At 46.0% G+C, this 25,987-nt stretch overlaps 3 non-coding genes across 3 annotated transcripts; 1 reads left to right on the forward strand and 2 right to left on the reverse strand.

The window, feature by feature from the left end:
• Positions 1 to 12,172: 12,172 nt before the first annotated feature.
• trnae-uuc (transfer RNA glutamic acid (anticodon UUC)) lies at positions 12,173 to 12,244 on the reverse strand. The gene has a single exon. It is a non-coding gene; the product is annotated as a tRNA-Glu (tRNA).
• Positions 12,245 to 13,775: 1,531 nt separating this feature from the next.
• On the reverse strand, positions 13,776 to 13,857 carry trnal-aag (transfer RNA leucine (anticodon AAG)). Its single transcript has one exon. It is a non-coding gene; the product is annotated as a tRNA-Leu (tRNA).
• Positions 13,858 to 22,212: 8,355 nt separating this feature from the next.
• On the forward strand, positions 22,213 to 22,307 carry trnai-uau (transfer RNA isoleucine (anticodon UAU)). The gene is made up of 2 exons: positions 22,213 to 22,250; positions 22,272 to 22,307. It is a non-coding gene; the product is annotated as a tRNA-Ile (tRNA).
• Positions 22,308 to 25,987: the final 3,680 nt, after the last annotated feature.

Genomic DNA, 25,987 nt, shown 5'->3' on the forward strand with positions numbered 1-25,987 from the left:
CTGATTGCACAGACCATTATCTCAATTCAGAGAAGGAAATTGGAATTGTTCAGAAATCGAAAGTCACCTGAAGGTAGAAATAAGAACAGAAACCCTCTCCTACAGTCATATGTGAACTCACTGGTATCTCAGTAGCACATGAATATCAGGAATACTGCAATTAATTATGAAGATGTACAATGTGAACGGTGACTGTTAGATAAAGTGCAATGTTCTAACACATTGGAGCAGCTATGGTCAATGCGAGGGGAATATTGGATCACAGTGTCACAACAACATTATGCTCTGTCTCCTTGTAGCCTGTCTCAGAATTTCCTTCAATAACTAGGCCATTAGTGTGACAGGATTTAGCATCTATGATCTGCCAAAATTACAAGAGGAAAGTTAGTGACTGCAATTATCCCAGAATTAAATTATATATTGCATACTATCTCCAAATGGGGCTCATAACACAATTTATTTTATTTATTAGTGTCACAACTGGGCTTACATTAACACTGCAATGAAGTTCCTTTGAAAATCCCCTCATCGCCACACTCCAGCATCTGTTCAGGTACGCTGAGGGAGAATTTAGCATGGCCAATGCACCCAACCAGCACGTCTTTGGACTGTGGCAGGAAACCAGAGCACCAAGAAGGAAAACACACACAGACACTGGCAGAACAGGCATATTCTGCAAAGACAGTGCCCCAAGCCAGGAATCAAACCTGGGTCACTGGCGCTGTGAGGCAGTAGTGCTAACCACTGTGCTGCCCTTAGAATCTCAATTATTTCGGAAATTGATTTTATGCCATTGATTTTACTGAAGGCTGTGGAAATAGTAATATCTAAATCCTGTACAGAAACAAGCAAGATGCAGCTACTTTTTACACATTAGCTTTGCATATTTCCCTCAATGAGTGGGGTATTTTGAAATTTTGAGGTTTACTTCACAAGGTGTTAAGATTAGCACACATGGATTTTTACTTCATGATATGTGGGTGTGGCTGGCAAAAGCCACACTCCAAAATGGTGGTGAGCCAACTTCTTGATCAGCTGCAGTCCATATGGTGTCAGTACACGCCCCACTTCTCTTTGGGAGGTGATCCACGATTTCAATGCAGTGACAATGATGCAATGCAATATAATAGCAATATAATTCCAAGTCAGGATGGTGTGCAATTTGGAGGGGAACGTGAAGGCGGTGGAGTTCATACACACCTGCTGTCCATGATCTTTTAGGTTCAGAGTTCACAAGATTGGAAGGTGCAATTGGAGGAGCCTTGACTAATCACTGCAATAAATCTTGTAGTTGTGAGAAATGATCATTTGACTTCAAGTCCATTTCTTCTGCTCTTCTGCATGTCCATCTCATCATGGACTCTACCACACTCATTTAATTTCATGAGGGACAATTCTGCACAAATACTCCCCAATTTCCAGAGATCAAAATCCAAACATATATCCAAATATATCGAGATATGTATCACTTCTCAGATTTCCACCACACCGACATTACATTTTTCAGACAAACATTTCCATGCCTGACAGCAAATATATGATTGATCACCTCAGTCTATACACTGCATAGGTGGCAATGATCACTCAATGTTAATGTTTTGCTGTTGTATCTGTACCAAGCGTGGTTCAGTATAGATTTAAGGTTCAAATAAAGAGGTGGAATTGAATGGTCAAAACAACATCATCTTTGGAGCATCATTTTTTCCTTGATTCCCTTGCAATTTTTGGCCCTTACATGAACACTTTAACTCCAAAATTAGTCAGGTTGGCAGGTGTTGTCTGCCCAAAAGGACATGAAGTATCCCTTGTGTGTTTATGTGTGGGAGTTGGTGTATACGTGAGCGTGTGAGTATTGAGGAATATAGCTGCGCGCATGTGCCTGTATCTGTATGTGAGGAAAGGATGCTTCTATGTGAGACAGAGGGAGAGAGTGTTTGTGGATCTCTGTGTTTAGGTGTCAGTCTGTTCTGCTTTTCATTTACTGTAACATAAATCTTCCTCTCCAAGCAGACAATTTCCTGAAAATTCCATTGACTGATTTCAATTATACAATTAGGAGATTTGTCTTCAGGCTGAAACCACAAGCTGACTGTGTGTTATGTGAAACATGACATCTACACAGGTCCCACTCTCCCAAAGCAACATAAAGTGTCTGCTACTTCCCAGATCCCTTCCTTTCCCATCATCTGCTTAAAACCACAAACAAAAAGGTCCATTTTTCTCGTGGAGTTTGAAAGAAAGCAGCTTTCATAATGATGCAGAGTCTCCGCCAATCTGGGCTCAGATATTTCCCTCATTCACTCCGATTGAACCATAGAATCCCGACAGTGGAGAAAGAGGCCCTTCAGCCCATCTGGTCTGCACCGACTCGCCGAACCAGCATTCACCCAGGCCGTTTCCTCTGTCCTATCTCCGCAACCCCACATATTCATCATGGTCAATCCATGAAATCCGTACATGTTTGAGCTGTGGGAGGAAACCGGAGGAAACCCACGTTAAATTCGGGGAGAACATGCAAACTCCACACCCGAGGCCAGAATTGAACCCGGGTCCCTGGCGCCATGAGGCAGCAACGGTAACCACTGTTCGGAGGACCAGCTGCTCCCGCTCGGTCCTCCAGCTCCGCCCCCTCATCCTATTGGTCCAGAGTTACCGTCAATCACTGCCCGGGCATTGTGATGTGGAGCATGCGCAGTGCCGCTGGGAGCTCAGGATTGAGGCGCTGGAAATTCTCATTGCATCAGAAACCGGCGGGTGGGGAATGAGGGGGGGATGGAGCCGGTGGGTGGGAATGGAGGGATACAAAAGAATGGTCTAGTTTGGACCAGGGAGCGGCATGGGCTTGGAGGGCCAAAGGGCCTGTTCCTGTGCTGTATTGTTCTTTGTTCTTTGGATGGATCCGGTGGGTGGGGAATGAGGGTGGGATGGAGCCGGCGGTGGGGGAAGAGGGGGGGATGGAGCCGGCGGTGGGGGAAGAGGGGGGGATGGAGCCGGCGGGTGGGGAATGAGGGAGGGATGGAGCCGGCGGGTGGGGAATGAGGGGGGGGATGGAGCCGGCGGGTGGGGAATGAGGGGGGGGATGGAGCCGGCGAGTGGGGAATGGGGGGGATGGAGCCGGCGGGTGGGGAATGAGGGGGGGGATGGAGCCGGCGGGTGGGGAATGAGGGGGGGGATGGAGCCGGCGGGTGGGGAATGAGGGGGGGATGGAGCCGGCGGGTGGGGAATGAGGGGGGGATGGAGCCGGCGGGTGGGGAATGAGGGGGGGATGGAGCTGGCGAGTGGGGAATGGGGGGGATGGAGCCGGCGGGTGGGGAATGAGGGAGGGATGGAGCTGGCGGGTGGGGAATGAGGGGGGGGATGGAGCCGGCGGGTGGGGAATGAGGGGGGGATGGAGCCGGCGGGTGGGGAATGAGGGAGGGATGGAGCCGGCGGGTGGGGAATGAGGGGGGGGATGGAGCCGGCGGGTGGGGAATGAGGGGGGGATGGAGCCGGCGGGTGGGGAATGAGGGAGGGACAGAGCCGGCGGGTGGGGAATGAGGGGGGGGAGACGGAGCCGGCGGGTGGGGAATGAGGGGGGGATGGAGCCGGCGGGTGGGGAATGAGGGGGGGATGGAGCCGGCGGGTGGGGAATGAGGGGGGGATGGAGCCGGCAGGTGGGGAATGAGGGGGGGATGGAGCCGGCCGGTGGATGTCAGGCCCCAAGCCCCGAATACAAAGCTCGGGAGCGGGTTGTGAACCGGGGAAATCAGCTCGGGCTTTTCCCCAGAACAGGCCCAGATTCCCTCCATCGGGATCCTGTGCGGCCCGGAGCATGCGCACTGAGAAAGCCTCGGGCCTCCCGCCGCCACCCCGGCCCCCCCCCCTCCGATTGGTTGGAGGACCAACCGCTCCCTGTTTTATTGGTCCGGACCTGCCGTCAATCACCCCGGGGCATTGTGAGGTGGGCGGGGAGGATTCACAAACACCCGCTGGAGGCCCCAACACCCCCAATAAGACCCATTGGTTTTATTGTCAGTCTGCAGACGGAGCTGGAGAACTGAACCCAGACAGAGGAGAGGGAGGGAGAAAACTGGGAGTGGAGGAAAGAAATGGGGAGATGGGTTTGGATTTCAGGATGTGGAGATGCCGGCGTTGGACTGGGGTAAACACAGTAAGAGTTTTAACAACACCACGTTAAAATCCAACAGGTTTATTTGGTGGCAAATGCCATTAGCTTTCGGAGCGCTGCTCCTTCGTAAGATGGAGTGGAAATTTCCTGGTGTTGTTAAAAGTCTTACTTTGGATTTCAGCCCGGGGAGGAGGGAGAGTGTGTGGGACGAGATTTACAGATTTGGGGGAACGAGAGAGGAAAAAATGTTCAGGAGAAACTGGAATTGTCTGTTCAAAATGGACTGTCAGTGATGACTTTTGTGAACTCCTTTTACAGAATATTAAGAGGATTACAGATGGGAAACCAAAATTCATGCCAAATTTCATCTGACAGTCAGCTGGTTCACCAGGACCTGAATATCATCACCTTTGAGGATTAAATGAGAATTGTTCGTTTGTTCTGTCTGAGGGAAAGATTTTAAACTTCAGTGTGACTGGAAAAGCACCGACACACACACACACCCCCGAGAGTGTTCCAGTGAACGGACTGCAGAAAGCTTCAATCAGTTGCACAGCCTAATAAAACATTGCAGCATTCACAGCGAGGAGAAACCATACACGTGTTCTGTGTGTGGACAAGGCTTCAACTAATCATCCAACCTGGAGAGACACAAGGACACCGGCACCATGGAGAAACCATGGAAATGTGAGGACTGTGGGAAAGGATTCAATTACCCATCCCTGTTGGACAATCACCGACGCATTCACACTGGCGAGCGGCCATTCACCTGTTGTGTGTGTGGAAAGGGATTTACTCAGCCAACCGGCCTCATGTTACACCAGCGCATTCACACTGAGGAGTAGTTGTTCAGCTGCACTCACTGTGGAAAAAGTTTCAGGTCTTCATCCGATCTCAGTCAACATCAGCGGGTTCACACTGGGGAGAGGCCATTCACCTGCTCCATGTGGGAAGGGATTCACAAAGTCCTCCAACCTGGTGACACACCAGTGAATTCACTCTGAGGAGAAGCCGTTCAGCTGCACGTCCTGTGAAAAGAGGTTCAGGTATTCACACAGCCTTGAAGAACACCAGCGAATTCACACTGGGGAGAGGCCTTTCACCTGTTCAGTCTGTGGACAGGGATTCACTCAGTCATCCAGTCTAGTGAGTCATCAGCGAGTTCACACTGGGGAGAGGCCATTCAGCTGCACCTCCTGTTCTATGTGTGGACGAGACTTCAACTGACCCTCTAACCTGGAGAGACACAAGGACACTGGCACCATGGAGAAACCTTGGAAATGTGGGGCCTGTGGTAAAGGATTCAAATCTTCATTCCAGCTGGAAATCCATCGATACATTCACACTGGGGAGAAACCATTCCTCTGTTGTGTGTGTGGGAAGGGATTTACCAAGACAACCTACCTGATGTTACACCAGAGAATTCACATTGAGGAGAGGCCCTTCAGCTGCACTCACTGTGGGAAGAGGTTCAACAGCACATCCAGCCTCGCTACATACCAGTGGATTCACACTGGGAAGAAGCCATTCACCTGCTCTGTGTGCAGTGAGAGATTCACTCGGTCATCTGGCCTTTGGACACACAAGCAAATTCACATTGAGGAGAAACCATTCAGCTGCACCTCCTGTGGAAAGAGTTTTGGACAGTCATCCAAACTGACTGCTCACCAACGCACTCACACTGAGGAGAAACCATTCAGCTGCACCTCCTGTGGAAAGAGTTTTGGACAGTCATCCACCCTGACTGCTCACCAACGCACTCACACCGGGGAGAGACCATTCAGCTGCTCCATGTGTGGGAAGAAATTCTCCCAGTCATTTGATCTGGTGAGACATCAGCAACTAACTTCACACTGGGGAGAGACCATTCACCTGCTCGGTGTGTGGGAAGGGATTCACTCGGTTATTCACCCTCCAGTCCCACCACCGCACTCACACTCAGGAGAATCCATTCAGCTGCAGTACCTGTGGAAAGAGTTTCAAGCAGTCATCCAACCTTCTGACTCACCGACGCACTCCTCTGGGGAGAGGCCTTTCACCTGCTCCTTGTGTGGAAAAGCATTCACAAGCTGAGACACCAGCAAATTCATAATAGACTGCAAGGATTGGATTCTGCTTTTAATCACAGCCTGGATTGATAGTCTGACAATATCTGGTTTGTTTCTGCTGATGTTATCATCCCTATAACTTTAAAGTTTTTTTTAAAAAAAATTATTAGTCACAAGCAAGGCTTCATTAACACTGCAATGAACTTACTGAGAAATGCCCCTAATTACCAAACTCCGGTGCCTGTTCGGGTTAATGCACCTAACTAGCACATCTTTCAGACTGTGGGAGGGAACAGGGGCACCTGGAAGAAATCTACAAAGCACGGGGAGAACATGCAAACTCCACACAATGACCCAAGCCCGGAATCGAACCCGGATCGCTGGTAATAAGAGGTAGCAGTGCTAACCACTGTACCACCATGCGGCCCCTGGCTGGAGTTTAATATTCTGGAGATGTCACTGATTTTCAGAGCTGCAATGTTCCTTTTTAAAAGCACCTTCTGTGATCTTTCTCCTTAATTCAAGAATCCTCAACAAGAACCTGTTCATAAAGTTAACAATAAAATTACGAACTTTACTTCAGTCCTAAATTAATTAATCTTTTCTGCAAATCTGTGTGTGAGAGGTTCCACTGATTAACATCTCCAATTAGAAAGTGCTGATTAATCCTTGCTGATAATTCTGACTGACCTCTTCACAGTGATGTGTCCATTATGAAATTCAATTGTGAAGGAACCTAAACAAAGGAGTGAAATATTATACAGGCACGATAAAAGTTTACATAAAAACTTAAACAACACAGATAACCCAGATAAATGTGTAGTGGGACATTTTGGAACCCGGATAAATGTGTAGTGGTACATTTTGGCAGGTCAAATGGGATGAAGGAGTATAATATCAAGGGTAAGCAGTGCAGAGGATCAGAAGGACCTTGGGGTCCAGGTCCATCGGACTCTTAAATCGGCCTCACAGGTAGAGGAGGTGGTTAAGAAGGCGTATGGTGTGCTGGCCTTCATCAATCGAGGGATTGAGTTTAGGAGTCGGGAGATAATGATGCAGCTTTATAAGACCCTCGTCAGACGCCACGTAGAGTATTGTGCTCCGTTCTGGTCGCCTCATTACAGGAAGGATGTAGAAATTATTGAAAGAGTGCAGAGAAGATTTACAAGGATGTTGCCTGGATTGGGTGGCATGCCTTATCAGGATAGGTTGAGGGAGCTCGGTCTTTTCTCCTTGGAGAGACGAAGGATGAGAGGTGACGTGATAGAGGTGTACAAGATGTTGAGAGGTATGGATCGGGTGGATTCTCAGAGGCTTTTTCCCAGGGCTGAAATGGCTGCTACAAGAGGACACAGGTTTAAGGTGCTGGAGTGTAGGTACAGGGGAGATGTTAGTGGTAAGTTTTTCACTCGGAGGGTGGTGGGTGAGTGGAATCGGCTGCCGTCAATGGTGGTGGAGGCAAACTCGTTAGGGTCTTTTAAGAGACTCCTGGATGAGTACATGGGACTTAATAGGATTGAGGGTTATAGGTAAGCCTATATATAGGCCGAGGTAGGTAGGGACATGACCGGCGCAACTTGTGGGCCGAAGGGCTTGTTTGTGCTGTAGTTTATCTATGTTCTATGTCTCATGGTCTTCTGGTATCATAGCTTCCAATTGGCAAAACACTGCGTCACATTCAGAGATCTGGAAAAGGAAAGGTCTCTGTTCCACTCTGCTGTGATGCGCGCAGTAAACGCGTGTATTTCAGGGGCAGACAGCCGAGCTGCTGCGTGCCATTCCAACAGGGAAAACGGCTCCTTATTTTCAACGGCACTGATACCTGGGCTGAGGGCGGGACTGAGTGAACAGATTCACACAGGTTCCATGAATACAAACAAAAATTCGCACAAATGAATTTTAAGATGTCAATTAGACTAACTTGAGCACACAAAGTTGAAGCTTCCTCAAATTATGGTCAGTTGAGTCGGTGAAGCAGCCTATTATATTTGCAGTGATGTCTGCATTCGAGCTCTTGCTGCTGTTTGAACTGAAGGCGGCTGAATCAAGGATTCCGTTTGCCGGGTGCTGTGGCGCGCACCTGTAATCCCGCTGCTGGGAGGCTGAGGCTGCTGGATTGCTTGAGGTCGGGAGTTCTGGGCTGTTGTTCTCTGTGCCGATCGGGTGTCCACACTAAGATCAGTATCCGCGTGGTGTTCCAAGAGGACTCTGGGAGCACCAGGTGTGCTAAGGAGGGGTGAACCGGCCCAGGTCGGGAACGGAGCAGGTCAAATCCCCTGTGCTCTTCGACAGTGGGATAGCACCTGTGAATAGAAACAGCAGTGCCGCCTGACCAATACAGCGAGACGCTTCCTTTTCTCCACACCTTCAATCGCAGCAAACAAACTATTTTGCCGTTCCCATCAATGCAGAGAAACCCGATGCCTCTCTGCCTGCCTCCACACGCACTCCCACTGCTGCCCCTTTCATTCACTCTCACACCCAATGCCATCACCACAGCAAACTACGCAAGTAAACCAAAACCAAGTACACACACTTTTGACCAACCAACTCCCCACCAGCCCTGCACGCTCACACGCACCATTCTGCAATTCCCACTTTCCTCACTCTCCCCATTCTTTGCCTCCTCAATATCCACCTCACTTTTACTGCTCCCTGCTGCTCACGGCAGGAACTGCACTTTTAAAATCTTCAACTTGCACAATCATGTCAGCCACGGCCACAAGAGAGCGCGAACCTATTCACCTCCTCCACACTACTCATATCGCGCACACACTTCCCAGCACATCCACCAAACATTCAACCTGTCTCTCGGCTCTCATAACTCCTTCTCGTTTATTCATTCCCTTCTGACAATTTCTCCACTGTCAACATCGAAAGTCTAGACGCTTTTGACTCAATCTAATGCTGTAAATGAGAGAGTGGGAGAGAGAGAGAGAGAGACAGCAAAATGTTCATTGTAATTTCCAGTTTCAGCGTTGATCGCCAAGCCACTTTGGCAATTCACAGACACCCCATTATTCGATGTCCCCTCGAGCGAGTCTATTCTCAAAGATAAGACCCGGGGTGGTGACTGCACCGGAGAGAACGCGCAGTAACCAAGCATTGCGCTCAATAGATTTCACTTGGCAAAAAGGTGCGTCAAATTCAGAGATCTGGAAAAGGAAAGGTCTCTGTTCCACTCTGCTGTGATGCGCGCAGTAAACGCGCGAATTTCAGGGGCAGACAGCCGAGCTGCTGCGTGCCATTCCAACAGAGAAAACGGCTCCTTATTTTCAACGGCACTGATACCTGGGCTGAGGACTGAACTGAGTGAACATATTCACACAGGTTCCATGAAACAAAGAATAATTCGCACAAATGAATTTACGTTGTCAATTCGACTAACTTGAGCATTCAAAGTTGAAGCGTCCTCAAATTATTACCAGTTGAGTCAGTGAAGCAGCCTATTATATTTGCAGTGATGTCTGTATTCGAGCTCTTGCTGCTGTTTGAACTGAAGGCGGCTGAATCAAGCATTGCGTGTGCCGGGTGTTGTGGCGCGCACCTGTAACCCCGCTGCTGGGAGGCTGAGGCTGCTGGGTTGCCTGAGGTCGCGAGTTCTGGGCTGTTGTTCTCTGTGCTGATCGGGTGTTCACACTAAGATCAGTATCCGCATGGTGTTCCGAGAGGACTCTGGGAGCACCAGGTGCGCTAAGGAGGGGTGAACCGGCCCAGGTCGGAAACGGAGCAGGTCAAATCCCCTGTGCTCCTCAGTAGTGGGATAGCACCTGTGAATAGGAACAGCAGTGCCGCCTGACCAATACAGCGAGACGCATCCTTTTCTCCACACCTTCAATCGCAGCAAACAAAGTATTTTGCCGTTCCCTCAATGCAGACAAACCCGATGCCTCTCTGCCTGCCTCCACACTCACTCCCTCTGCTGCCCCTTTCATTCACTCTCACATCCAATGCCATCACCACAGCAAACTACACAAGGACACCAAAACCAAGTACACACACTTTTGACCAACCAACTCTCCACCAGCCCTACACGCTCACACGCACCATTCTGCAATTCCCACTTTCCTCACTCTCCCCATTCTTTGCCTCCTCAATATCCACCTCACTTTTACCGCCCCCTGCTGCTCACGGCAGGAACTGCACATTTAAAATCTTCAACTTGCAAAATCATGTCAGCTCCGGCCACAAGAGAGCGCGAACCTATTCACCTCCTCCACACTACTCATATCGCGCACACACTTCCCAGCACATCCACCAAACATTCAACCTGCCTCTCGGCTCTCATAACTCCTTCTCGTTTATTCATTCCCTTCTAACAATTTCTCCACTGTCAACATCGAAAGTCGAGAGGCTTTTGGCTTAATCTAATGCTGTAAGTGAGAGAGTGGGAGAGAGAGAGACAGCAAAATGTTCATTGTAATTTCCAGTTTCAGCGTTGATCGCCAAGCCACTTTGGCAATTCACAGACACCCCATTGTTCGATGTCCCCTCTACCGAGTCTATTCTCAAAGATGAGACCCGGGGTGGTGACTGCACCGGAGGGAATGCGCAGTAACCAAGCATTGCGCTTAATAGATTTCACTTGGCAAAAAGGTGCGTCAAATTCAGAGATCTGGAAAAGGAAAGGTCTCTGTTCCACTCTGCTGTGATGCGCGCAGTAAACGTGCATATTTCAGGGGCAGACAGCCGAGCTGCTGCGTGCCATTCCAACAGAGAAAACGGCTCCTTATTTTCAACGGCACTGATACCTGGGCTGAGGACTGGACAATTTAATGCAAGGTAGGTCGTGCGTGTTATCACACGAATTCTACGCAGTAGATTGTATCATTAAACATTTTAACAGGTGGTACCAGCAGACACAATGCAAATATAAATTGCTGTAGGTAATTGACGTGTTTGTGGAGCCAGTTTCCTTACATCATTGCATCGCAGCCTTTCTGCAGTGTGGTACTTATCACGGGCGCCGTACACATGCAAATTTCTGGTTCAATCCTGAGCAGAAACTTATTAAACAGGAATAGAAAATGATGGAAAATCTCAGCAGGATTGACAAAAATCTGTGAGGAAACAAACGTTTCAAATCTGGATGACCCTTCATCAGATTTCCTGATTCGACACATTGGCTCTGTTCTCTCTTCACAGATGCTGCCAGACCTGCTGAGATTTTCAAGTACTTTTTTTTGTGTTTCAGGTTCCAGCATGAGCAGTATTTCACCTTTACTGAAAAATTTCCAAATGTTTTCAATTTCAGGGTAATTCAACTTTCAGAAATAATCACGCATTTGCCACGAAACATTAACTGACCTGCCGAGTATTTCCAACATTTTCTGATGGTAACGCCATGAATCAACCTGAGAAAAGAACAAAACGGATGTTCGGTGATATAAAGCTAGGGAGGATGATTCAATGAAACAAGGAGTGATGGATAAGGCAACATTTAGCTGGTGATGCTGGAGGCCAGGTGGTCAAGTCGTTCAGAGTCAATCCATTCACCTCCAAGGCCCGGGATTGATGATAAACTGTCAACGAAACAGAACATTTTACTTATCATGTAATCAGTTTCTGGAGGTGAAAGTATCTGATAGCAAAGGAAGAGTATATCATTTGCTGCAGAAGGTAGAATGACTGTGTGACTATGTCTGTCGCGACCGTGACCTGGAATGAAGCAATGGAGACAGTAATGATGAACAATGAGATACAAATCTCTGATGTTGTTCAGCAGATTTACCACAAGAAGCTACAGAAGACGCAGAGGTTACGAATGATCTGTGAATGTGGTGAGCTACAGTGAAATTTAGTGGAGCAGAATGCATTATTATTCATTTTGACAGGAGGAAGCAGCAAGGGGAATGTAATGAAAAATTGCCGGAGACAATTGACGGGATTGTGCAAATGGGATTATTTTGTTTCTCCAGGGAGCTCAAACTGGCACAATGATCATTCCTGTTATCGATCGGGAAGTAATTTCAGCCCCTCCTAAATCATGTGCTGGTCGGCAGCTATAAAATCTACATTCCCTGACCGGGAATCGAACCCGGGCCGCGGCGGTGAAAGCGCCAAATCCTAACCACTGGACCACCAGGGAAGATACAAATTAGCACTTTAATCTGACCGATACATTGCAGCGCTTTTCAAACACTCGAGAAACGTTTGTCGGGAAAAAACAACCTCATGTTTAGATTGAACACGAATGACTCCTTCAGTCAACAGCAAATTACTGCAGATTCTGGAACTTAAAAGAAAAACTTAAAATGCTCGAAAATCTCAACAGGCATGACGGCATCTCTGGAGAGAGAATAGAGCCAACATGTCAAATCTGTATGGTCAGTCATCAAAGCCGAAGACAGGAAAAGAGGACAAGATTGATACTTTAAGTGTGGGATATGTTGTGTGAGGGTGGGAGCCGTGGGGAAGAGTTGACAAAGTTGTGATGGAAAATAAATCAAAGGGAATGTAAATGGTGGCGGTAAAAGCAAAATACTGCGGATGCTGGAATCTGAAACAGAAACAGACAATGCTGGAACATCTCAGCAGGTCTGGCAGCATCTACGGAGAGAGAATAGAGTCAACGATTCGAGTCTGGGTGACCCTTCGCCAGAGGTCTGTAGATCCTCTTTTAATGAGAATATTGAAGTTTCAGGGGGAGATATTTTTGGAATCTAAGGGAATGAAGGGCCATCAGGATACGTTTGGAAATTGATGTTGATTCCTGGGATTCGTCATGATCTCCTTAAATTGCGGAGGAGACTCCATGGGACATGTGAGCCAATCCTACTCCACTAATTACGTTCCCTGCAGCACCAGATCTGATAGGGATCACCTCTGTTAAAAGCGTTGATGAGTGTTCTGAGGCATTGAATTCGAGGCAGCAGCATTTGTGGGGGAAAGTGATCAAATGCCGCAAATTTCAGGTGTTCAGTTGATTTGCTTTACACGTCATGAATACTTTTTCTCGAACATGTTATTACGAAACTTTAATGCAGTAGGAAGTATCATTATTCATTTTGACAGGAAAAATCAGCAGAGACAATGCAATATCAATTGCTGTGGGCAAAAGATGGGCTTCTGGAGCCAGTCTAGTTGTTTCTTCAGTAAACCGGATCTGCTTGCCCCGAGGTCATCACCGTGTTTCTGTAGTTCGGTGGTTATCACAAGAGCCAGGTTAATTCTGAAAATATCTGGTTAGAACGAGGAATGATGGGAAGTGTACATGATAGGATTTGAATTTCAGTTAGAAAATTCAAGTCCATCACCTTAATTCCTGGGCAGGGAATACAGTCTCACTGTTTGTAATCCTGTTATTTATATCATGATGCAAAGATGCTGGCGTTGGACTGGAGTGGGTACAATAAGAATTCTCACCAGTTAAAAGTCCAACAAGCTTATTTGGAATTGCGAACTTTCAGGAGAACTGCTCCTTCATCAGGTTGTTCAACTCGGCAGTCAGAAATTCAGCCTGTGTTTGCGCTCTCGAAAGGAGCCACTTGCACACACGCTGCTTTACCCCAGCAATGTTTCAAGTTGGCAATGTCCCTGCTCATTGTTCATGACGAAAACGACACCGCACGCACTCCTGCACTCAATCTGAGCTGTTAGACCAAAACGCAAATCTATTTTGGCAGCGGTGGGATTCGAACCCACGCCTCCGCAGAGACTGGAGCCTTAATCCAGCGCCTTCGACCGCTCGGCCACGCTACCACTTCGAAATACATCGCGATCATGTTATTTAATGATAATGTTACTGAAATTCAATAAAAGCAATGAAACTTGGAAAGGCCATCAGGAAGCATGAGCCTGCTCCTTCTCTGATTCAGGTAAACCTGAACTGCGCAACAAACAGAAATCACCTCATGTCAGAAACACAATAAGCTGCAGTGAAGGGCCGGCATCATTTAAACTGTCCTTAAGCTCGTCTCTTCCCAATTTCCTGCCAGAAATGACAAGAGAACCTCCTGTTGAATTTGCTCAGGTTCTTCACTGAAGGACACGAGGCGAAATTATGTTTTGTATCTTCATCCAGGCAATAACTCACAGTTTTCACAGTTTGGATGAGAGCAATAAATGTTAAATTCTAGACCAGTAATCTAAACAGCAGGGAAAGAGTCAAACTCTAATCACCAGACCAGCAGCTTACAGTGTGTTTTAGAATTTAATTTATCCACGCTGCTTTTGTTACTTTAATTTTAACGCCACTTTCGCCACAAACAGCTTTCTCCTGCAAAATGGCGCCTTCTGTTTCAACACCAGTGATGTGTTCAGCCAATGACAACATATAACAAACACTCCAGTGCAATTATCACTTTCGCTTCCAACGGTTCGAAACCGGACAGAAACATTTCCAAATGCTTTTCAATGAAGAGTGCGGGAAAAAGTTTCATAATTCAGTGTCAATGTAAACGGTAAAATCTGACTAATTACCAAAACAGATTTTACCTTGCAACAACTTCTCAATCGTTCATACAATGCACCCTATCACTGTCCTTCTCTTTCTGTGTTTGTCCTTGAACTGTTGCACATGTGAAACTTCCAGCTCTGATGTAAACTTGCAAACCTCACTCGGCTGATTCTAGTAGATCTGCTTTCGATCAGAGAGTAAATCAGATCATTATTAATGGTTTGCTGAGAGCAAATAGTCTTCTTTTCCAAAGCGGGAATTGAAACCAGACATCACAGGGAGAGTGATGAACACAAGCCACTGGACTACCATGGAAACCGGTGAACTGTGTTTTTCAAACTGACTTCACACATGTCCCTTTGCTCATTATTTTCATCTCAGATCTTTTTCACTTGTGACACGTTTCTCCTTCAAAATGTCCTGTTTGGATGGAACATAATTGCTTCCTTAAGCCAATGACAACACGGGTTGAATTCGCTGGGTCATGGAATTGATAGTGAGGTGAAATGGTCCCACAAAATGCTAAAGTTTAGAAGGATGGGGAGGGGATCTGATAGAGGTACATAAAATTCTAAATGGATTGATAAAGAAAAGGTAGACCAAAAGCTTCTTCTTATGGGACAATCAAGAACAAGAACGTGTATAGTTTGAGAGCCCGTGGATTTAAAACTGAGATGAGGAAGAACTACTTCTCGCAAAGGGTGGTGCATTGATGGAACTCGCTGTCCCATAGCGCGGTGGAGTCTGAATCATTGAATGATTTCAAGAAGGGATAGAAATATTTCTGATAGAGAAAAACGCATCAAAGGGGTATAGAGAACAGGTGGGGAGGTAGATTTCAGATCAAAGAGAGGTCAACCATGATCTGATTGAATGGCGGAACAGGACCAAAGGGCTGAATTTGCCGACACCTGCTCCCAATTCCTACGTTCCTATGTTTCTTTGCGTAACGATCAACTTTCAAGCCCACCAACCTCATCACTGTGGTTCTGTTGAAATATATGCACAGTACGTCCTCTGGTTCCCCTTCACCCACAACGCACGTCGGTCGTGCAACTAACTTTGTAATCGTCTCACCCTGTGGTATAATCATTCTGTGATTCTCTGTTTCCCTCATTCATTTTCTCCAGGCTTCCACCCTACCAGATGTTGTTATGTTTCCTCCCTGCTGGATTTCATTTGTTTTGAACTCCCAACATCTCTAAACATTCCCAATGTTAATGAAAGGTCTTGGAGGTGAATATTTATCTTTGTTTCCCTATGGACAGACGCTGTCTGACTTCCTGAGTTTTTCCAACGTTGCCACATTTCAGTGCAGATGTCTGATCCGCTTTTGGATGGCAATAAAATATATATTTAGTTGACGCGCTTTTGTACCGGTAGCTTGTTGGTCTAGGGGTGTTCTCACTTTGGGTGTTTAAAGTCCAAAAGCTTTCAAGAGGTCCCGGGTTCAAATCCTGAACAAGCCCTTGTTTTGTAATGGGTAAGACGTGGATTTTGTTAGTTTCATTCCCGTGACATGGCGGAATTGGCTCACATGGGATATGATTTGAGAACCTGAGCACACACTGCAATGCTGCTGTGAGCACGACACACTCACAGAGAATCCAGGCATTTTCAAAAGGTGACAATCCTTGCGGACATTCACTTAACCAGATTGAAACGTCTGAAAATGGGGTGACAGTTTGACTTCGGACATACTGTGACGCTGTTTCCCCCACCTGTTTTGAGTATTTAGATCAAAAATGTTCAGGTGAAAGATGTAGGAGGAGTTTGCAATGTTTGAAAGGAGGTGAAGCTAAGAAGTGGAAGATGTAAATGAAGTTATTGATGATAGAGAGGAATGCATTGTAACGTCAAGCATTCTGTCGGTTGATTAATTGTAAACATTGTAATCAGAACAAGCTGAGACACCAGATGGCAAAGCCATATTTGTCTCCACGCATTTTAGAATATTAAGTGCCAGTTCTGATATGTGTCCCTCGCGGTCAGTTGGTGGAGTATGAGACTCTTAATCTCAGGGTCGTGGGTTCGAGCCCCACGCTATGTTTGCTGCTTTCGTTGGTGAAGTCTTGGCAGTGTCACCGTTCAAACGGAGTCTTTCTCTATCCCGCTTTGCTTTGTTAGTCACAAGTAAGGCTAACTTTGCAATTTATGATGAAATTCACCGACCCGCCACACTCCAGCGCCCACTCGGGTCAGTGCACCTAACCAGCACATCTTTCCGACTGTGGGAGAAAACCCATGCAGCCACGGGAAGAACGTGCATACTTCACACAGATAGTAACCCAAACAGGAATCTAACTCGGGTCCCTGTGAGGCAGCAGTGCAAACCACCGTCCCACCGTGCCGCCCCACTAATCTCACCGTCACTGCTTTCTGAATTAAAGCTATCCCTGCTTCCCGGGCAGTCGAAGAGTTTAGTCCTTAATTCAGAGAGCAAATTTCTTCTCATTTTGCGCAAGATTTAAAGCAAGATCTGGAAGATTGTGTCAGTGGGAACAATAATCATCCTCATTGTCATTCAATCACTCCAGCCTTACATCCTATCACAAGATCATAAATAGGGTTCTCGCCCTCTATTCTCCCTCACTCTGTATTTGCTCGTAAACTATTAAACCTCTAACTTCTTCCAGTTTGGATAAAACGTCAGCGACCCGAACCATTCATTCTGTTTCCCTCACCACAGACGCTGTTTGACCTGCTGTTTCCAATATTTTCTGTTTTGAGGTGGGGTTTGCAGTACCTTTAGTGTCTTTTTTTCTCGTTCAATGTGGAGTAGTTTTCTTTGACTGAACTTGACCTGTTTGCATCGTCAAAGGGCTGAGGTTTTAAATAATAAGATACAAGGATCTGTCACCCTGTTTGACATGAAATGAAACATAAAGAGGATTAATCATTTCAAAAGATGTTACGAATTCAGTATATATTTTGTTGGGGATCCACCTACTTGTACCATTCACTCACTCATCTGTCCCAATTTAAACAAGAGGTGGGACGGCGAGAGTCTAAACTGCGAAGCGTTACGCCATGGAAATGATAGCACTCTGACCTATGACACTCGGCCTTTCTCCCAAAACACACACACACAATCACACACTTGCTCAATAATTGCCAATCTCCAGTCGAATTGTTGTTGTTGTGTGATACCAACTGCTCATTTCTTTCAACAGATGATTTAAAGAGCAGCGAAAGATGAAAAGAAACATTGCTGATGCAGGCATCTTTCGCCAGAGACACAGCAATGTGCAAGTTGCAGTTTTTGCAGAGAATGACTCTCTTGGCGTCATTTCATCAGCCCCAGAGAACGATTGCTCAAGAATACAAAGCGCTGAGAGTCGGGGAAGCGACAGTGGGGTTTGTGTCCACCTAGAGGTGTAATTCACTCTGTTACCTGTCCAACTTTAAACAAAAGTTAGGAGGCGAGAGGCCAGAGTGTGAACCGTCACCCATTGAATCAACAGCACTCTGATGGAAGACTTTTATCCCAAAACACACACACACACACACCAACGCCCTCTTTCTCTCTCACACACACACACACATAGACAAAGACACACAGGCACACAGACACACACACACACACACACGCACGTAAACACTTGCTCAATAATTGCCAGACTCCAGTCGAATTGTTATTGTGTGACAACAACTGTTTCTTTTTTCAACAGAGGAGTTAAAGAGCAGCGAAAAGATGAAAAACACTGATGTTGCAGGCACCTGGCACCAGAAGCTCAGCAATGTGCATTGTAATAGCAGTGGAAGTGGCTGACAAATTGTCCTCTCGATTCGTACTTTGTGAGAAATTTAAACAAAATGCCCTTCAGCAAATCAACCATCAGCATTTGCAAATTAAAGCCGAGTTTTGAACTGCAGGCTGAAAATGGTCGTTCAATACCTGTGCCAATTTGAACAGCAGAGTGAAATATCAGCCCCAAATGCACAATCCCATCAAAAACTCACAGCAATTCATATTTACTTTACCCTTGCTGGTTCCTCCTGAAAAAAATGAGTAAGCTATCTTCAATAAGCTATCTTCAACTGCATTAAATTTCACTGTAGCTCACCACGTTCGAGGAATGTTGGCATCGAAGTGTTATAAACCTGAGTGTGGTAAAAATTCTGAACAACATCAGCTTGTTACAGATCTGCTTTGGTCATACTGGAAGCTAGTGTGAAAATATGAACAATTCCATATCTTAACAGACTGGAAGGAGTGGGTGACTGTGTTTAGTTGGCACTATGCACATTCCTGTAATCCGTGACTGCGAGAATCAGGAAAATTACATCCTGCTGGTCTCGTGGCTAGTGTTCGGTGCTTTCGGGGTCACAGGCTGGCTTCGATGCACTAAGACTTAATGTTTTTGATAAACAAACTGTAATACTTCCTGGTCCAAAGCCGCTCTGCCAGAAACGGTGGAGTGAGGTTTGTAGTTTTGCTTCCGAGTTGGAAATGTCACATGGACAAAAGGTCAAAAAGAAACACAGATAGTGAAGGACAGAGATAGGATGGAAAGCGCTGACGATGGAGATGGTGACACTAGGTAAAATCTGGTTGATAATGGGTCAGAATTAACCGTTTGCATTGGCACAAATGTCACTCATTTCTGGATAAAAATATCGGGCTAAATGATAAGAAAACTTCTCGCTGAATGAAGCACAAAACTATTTGACTTCGACTGATTGCAAGCAGTTTTCATTCAGAAAGAAGTAACTGTGGGATTAACAAAGCGGGATGGAGAAAGTCTCAGTTTGAGCGGTGAAATTGCCGGAGGAATGGAGAGCTGGAGTTCACCCATAAAAGCAGCAAAGTATAAAATATTGGGAACCACCCAATGTTGCCCTTGTCCATCATTCCTTGTGTCAGTTAACCCATCGTGTTATGCTCTCTATCACAGACCTCCCCTTTTAATCTCTTTACTGAGTGATTCCCATTTTAAATGCCACAAGACCTCAACCGTTCAATCAATGTTTCGTGAAAAGCAAGAATAAATCTGAATCATTTGAAATTAACCCATTTCGGAATGTTTTTGCTCGGTCTTGACCCGGGGACCGGTGCGCATGTGAGGCAAACATGGTAACGACTGCACTACAGAAACTTTGCGATGGATGACTTGAAGCAGACCCGGTTTACTTGTGGAGCAACTAAACTCGTTCCACAAGCCCGTCAGTTGCTCACTTTACATTCTCTCTGCCGGTTTCTCTAATCAAAATGAATGATGACACATTCTGCTGCATTCAATTTTAATAATCACATGTTTGATCAAAGTTCGTAACGTTTCAAGTAATTTAAGTGAAAATCTGACATTGGGAGAATTTGATCACACGCCTCCACAAATGTCGCTATCCTAAATTTAGTGCCTTAAACTTCCTATCAACGACACCAACAGAAGTCATTGCTGTCGGAACTAGTATTGGCAGTGAACAGAATCATTGGAGTTGGATTAGATCACATGTCCCATTGAGTCTCCTCCGCCATTACAATCAACCCGAGTTCAACAACGGCCTCATTTCAGAATCAATTCAATTAAACTTGATTCCACCCAGACAGGGAGAGAATAGGAGGAACAAAAACAGAAGAGGGAAATGGATAGTTAGACTGAGAGAGGGAAGGACTGAGGCAGATCTATCGACAGAAAGATCACTGTCATGTCGCGTCTCTTCCTGTTTCTGTCGCTGCCCCACATCCAGCTCCCTCTGGCTATCCAGCTCCCAGGGTCAATTAGCTGCTTGATAAAGACACAGACAGTTGGTGAACCCGAGCTTTAACTGGAAAGCAGGGAAAGCGAATGTATGCCACACGGCATTAAGAGGAGATGGAGTTTAGAGATGACTGTACAAAGAGACACAGATATCTCATCTTCCTGATCCAGTTACTGATTACATTAGAGTTACTGATTGCAGGAATGTACACAGTGCGAATTATCCACTGTCACGCTCTCCTTCCAGCCTTGAGCACGGAGTTAAGTTTAGAAGTGTTTGTATCTTGCTACAGTAATTCAGGGTTTTGTTGAGGCCACATTTGGAATAGTGTACGCAGTTTGGATCCCCGCATTTTAGACAGAATAAAAGCAAAATCTGATGATGCTGGAATCTGAATCAAAAACTGAAAATGCTGGAAAATCTCAACAGCTTTCACGAGAAAGAATAGGTACCATTGAAAAGCTGAGGCATTATTTTTTCCTGATCCAGGAATCTAAAACACGGGAGCACAATCTCAGGATAAGGCGCTGATGATTTAGGAGTGCGATGAGGAGAATTTGCTTCACTCAAAGCCTCGTGAATCTTCGGAATTCTCCAGCCAGAGGGTTCTGATGCTCCATCCTTGAACATATTTCACTCTGGGTTAGACAGATTTATGATCTATCCAAGAATGAATGGAAGCAGGGATATGGAATTGGAACAAATGCTCAGCCAAAAGTCCATGTTTCGATTGTAATTTTTAAGTTTAATGGAATAATGGAAGCATGTATATAATTTTGTATGTAATATGTGTAAAGTCAATCGTCATTGAATAATGTTGGTAACACCAGATAACAGTACAGCCGGTCACAATTGAGAACTATTTTTATTGACGCCCACAAACTCATTGCCAACACGCAACTGTTTGCCTGTGAATGCTGATGGTGAGAAAATAGCAACATTCCGCTTCTGGGTGGTATCGAACCACCAACCTCCACAGTTAACAGTCGACGGCGCTGACCAATTGCGCCACAGAGACTGCAGCAGCTGTTACATGTATTCTAAACTAGTGTGTCAATGACCACAATTCTATTTCTGCAAAGCCTGTTCCAGAACTGCAGCATGACCGCACTGTTTACAATTCTATACAAGTCTCTTTAGTTCCGTTGATCCCGCAGCACTGCTGTAGCGTGTTGGTTATTCCCTTTCTCCTATGAACGTGCAGGTAAAATGAATCCATGTCTCTTATCACAGGGAGGAATTCAACAGGAGGGAATGGAACTGAAAACCAGACCCCCAGCGAACCAATGCTTTCCACTCAATCATCAATAACACCATTCTCAGCTGCACCTCCTTCCAAATATTTTGATCCATTTCCCTCACGATTTGTTCCAAGAGTTAATATTGCCCTTGGTTTCTCCTAATTTTGATATAAGATTCACGTCAATATACAACACAAATGGAATTGCAAACCTGAGGGCGAACCATGGGAAACAAGTCACTGCGTAACACAAATCCCATGGTGCTCATTTCCCGATTCACAACACTCAGTTTTTCAACCAAATGGAGGAATTTATCACTGAAAAGTTTTGGAAAGTTCGTGTGAATTTTGTTTGCGAATCACTCGTGTGTTGTGTAAATGCTTCTCGAAGGTTTAGTGAGCCGGACATGATATATCTGCGTTTTGCTGAGCTTGTGTTCGGTTTATGGGGAGGTTTGAACGGAAATAGACCTTGTGTCCCAGGGATGGGCAGTAACCCGCTGATTGAAGCTGCAATCGCCGCTTTCTGCTGGCGATTGGAGACTGCGGGATAAAATCCTGCTGCTTCTCCCTGTCTCACTCACTGTGGAGCCGGGAAAAAAAATCAGCGATGGATTTGTTTCCCTGTCTGAAATGTGGCCTCGAATAACTGTTATTCACGGAGGTAACGCTGCGGTAACCTTTAATAATCTGACACAAACGATTCAAACGCACTGCTCCAGTGGCGCAATCGGTTAGCGCGCGGTACTTATACAGCAGTGCAGGCAGCGGGCTATGCCGAGGTTGTGAGTTCGAGCCTCACCTGGAGCAGTTGTTTTAGGTGAGACGATCGTCCAGTGGTGTGATCCCTCGACCAGCTAATATTCTTGGGACGGCCAGGGCAGCCAGTGGAGTTTGAATACAATAAATAAGATTGGAATAAAAATCCACTGATGGCCATCAAACAACATCCATTGTTGCTAAAAATCATGATTCACTCATGTCCGTCGTGGAAGGAAATCTGCAGTTGTTCGATGGTCTGGCCGACACATGACTCCAGAGCCACAGCAAAGTGGTTGCCCCTCAACTGGGGATGGGCAATAAATGCTGATCAGCGGTGCTTCTGTTCAACGAACGAAAGGAAGATCCGGAATGTGCAGGTTTGAGAGAAGCTTTCTGAACCGTCAGAGCTGGAAACGGGAGTCAGTGAAAAGTATTGCGTTTGTGTGTGCACAGATGGATGGGGAAATGTAACATGCAGTGTAAAATACTCTGTTGAGTTAATTTTCAACAATAAATTCTCACTCTGAGTTTAAACCAACGTACAGGTGCATCTGCATTCGCGCCTTTCTGCTGTCAGCGGGTGATTGGAGACTGCGGGTTAAAATCCTGCTGCTTGTCCCTGTCTCCAATGTGGAGCCGGAGAAGAGAGAATCATTGTTGGGTTTGTTTCCCCATCTGAAACGTGGCTTCGCCTTTAATAATCACAAACAAATCAAAAGCAATCAGCCGGACTGTGCAGGTTTGAGGGAAGCTTTCTGACCATTCAGAGTTGGAAAGGAGAGTCTGCGAAAAATGTTCTGTCGGGTTTGAATACGGAACTGTGAAGGGGAAGGGGAAGTGTAACACAGTATAAAATACAGTATTCAGTTAATATTCAGCAATAAACGTGAATTATTGCTCATTTCCTCACTCTGAGGTTAAAAGTATACTTCCGCCCGCTTTCCAACAGGGAATCTTTGGTTCGGTGAATGTGTAATCAGGACATGACAGAAACGATGCGTTCCCTCCACCCTGGGAGCCTTGGATGAAACTGTACCAGAGGTCATCATTGCAGATATCGGAGCAGCTTTCTCGAAGTTCAACCCACTGAAAGCGACTGGCCCGGATGGGGTACCCGGATGTGAACGCAGATCCTGCGTGGATCAGCTGGCGGGGGTATTCGCAGACATCTTCAACCTCTCTTTACTTCTGCTTCAAGAAGACAACCATCATCCCACTACCAAAGAAAATCCAAGCAGCGTGCCTGAATGAATACTGTCTGATGGCTCTGACATCCATCATTATGAAGTGCTTCGAAGGCTAGTCATAGCACGAATCAATTCCAGCCTCCAGGGCTGCCTGGGTCCACTACAGTTCGTCTACCGCCGCAACAGGTCCACAGCAGACACCATCTCCCTGGCCCTGCACTCAACCCTGGCACACCGAGATAACAAAAACGCCTATGTCAGACTCCTATTTATTGACTACAGCTCAGCCTTATTCCGACGAAACGCATCTCCAAACTCCATGGCCTTGACCTCGGCCCTTCCCTCTGCGACTGGATCCTGAACTTCCTAACCCACAGGACACTATCAGTAAGGATAGACAACAGCACCTCCTCCACGGTCATCCTCAACACTGGTGCCCCACCAGGTCGTGTTCCCAGCCCCCTCCTACAGTCCTGATATATCCATGACTGTGTGGCCAAATTCCCCTCCAATTCGATTTTCAAGTTGGCTGGCGACACCACCATAGTGGGTCTGATATCAGATAATGAGGAGACAGAGTACAAGAATGAGATAGAGAAGCTGGTGAAATTGGCCCGGCGACAATAATTTCTCCCTCAATGTCAACAAAACGAATGAGATTGTCCTCGACCTCAGGAAGCGTAGAGGAGAAATTGCCCCTGTCTACATCAACGGAGACGAAGTAGAAAGGGTCGAGAGCTTCAAGTTTTTAGGTCTCCAGATCACTAACAACCTGTCCTGGTCGCCCCATGCTGACACTATAGTTAAGAAAGCCAAACAACGCCTCTACTTTCTCAGAAGACTAAGGAAATTTGGCATGTCAGCTACGACTCTCACCTACGTTTGCAGATGCACCATAGAAAGCATTCTTTCTGGTTGTATCACATTTTGGTATGGCTCCTGCTCTACCCTGGACCGCAAGGAACTACAAAGGGTCGTGAACGTAGCTCAGATCATCACGCAAACTTGCCTCCCATCCATTGGCTCTTCCCGCTGCCTCGGCAAAGCAGCCAGTATAATTAAGAACCCACGCAAGGTTCTAAATAGCAATCAGACTGCACGGTTTGATATCCTAGGCCGGTCACATTGATCATGAGCAGAGTTTCTATAGTGTGAGGCTTATCATATAGGATAGACTGTCCGATTCGAAACAGGGTCGAACATGATCGAAATTTACTGCTTGAAAGTTCCCAGATTGTATTTCGTTGTTGAATATGAACTGAATATGGATCCAACAAAATATTTTTTTTTCCAATTATTGGAAAGAAAATGCGCTCAGTAAAATCGCCACAGTCATATTTCTGCTTTCACTCTCTCACTCGCGGTGCAGTTGATGTCGGTCAGATGGATGAGCCATGGTAAATGTGTGAGGATAAGTGGGTTAGAATGGCGACAAGTGTCTTGGTCAGGCACTCTGGACCTACATTCTCTGGGTCAGGTGCCAGCCATTTATGACTGAGGTAAGGAGACATTTCTTCTCCCAAACGCTTGTGTATCTTTAGAATTGTGCAGCTGCCCAGAGGTACGTGGATCCTCAGTCGCTGAGGATATTGAAGGTTGAGTTGGAGTGATTTTGGAATCTAAGGGAATGAAGACCTTATTGGTATAAGCTGGGAAATTGGGGTTGAGGTTGCGGATCTGCCTTATTTCTGTCGTGGAGGAGGCTCAATGGGACATGTCGTCCAGTTTTCTTTCATTGATTCTGTTCACTGTCAATATCAGTTCCGGTACCAATGGATTCTGCTGACAGCATTCAAGTCTCAGGTCCTGAATTCAAGGCAGTCGCGTTAGTTAAAGCGCGTGATCGAAGCCCATCACTGCTAAATGTTCAATTAATTAACTTCATGGAGTAAATTTGATTTGATTTATTATTGTCACATGCATTAGCATACAGCGGAAAGTATTTTTCTTGTGCGCTACACAGCCAAAGCATATCATTCATCGAGAAGGAAACGAGAGAGTGCAGAACGTACTGTTACAGTCATAGTTTGGGTGTAGAGAAAGATCAATTTAATGCAAGGTAGGTCGTGCATGTTATCACACGAATTCTACGCAGTAGATTGTATCGTTAAACATTTTAACAGGAGGTACGAGCAGACACAATGCAAATATAAATTGCTGTCGGTAATTGACGTGTTTGTGGAGCCAGTTTCCTTACATCATTGCATCGCAGCGTTTCTGTAGTGTGGTACTTATCACGGTCGCCGTACACATGCAAATTTCCTGGTTCAATCCTGAGCAGAAACTTATTAAACAGGAATAGAAAATGGTGGAAAATCTCAGCAGGATTGACAACCTCTGTGAGGAAACAAACGTTTCAAATCTGGATGACCCTTCATCAGATTTCCTGATTCGACACATTGGCTCTGTTCTCTCTTCACAGATGCTGTCAGACCTGCTGAGATTTTCAAGTACTTTTTTTTGTGTTTCATGTTCCAGCATGAGCAGTATTTCACCTTTACAGAAACATTTCCAAATGTTTTCAATTTCAGAGTAACTCAG

The sequence above is a fragment of the Mustelus asterias genome, unplaced genomic scaffold (genome assembly GCF_964213995.1).
Source record: "Mustelus asterias unplaced genomic scaffold, sMusAst1.hap1.1 HAP1_SCAFFOLD_342, whole genome shotgun sequence".
Taxonomy (NCBI): domain Eukaryota; kingdom Metazoa; phylum Chordata; class Chondrichthyes; order Carcharhiniformes; family Triakidae; genus Mustelus; species Mustelus asterias.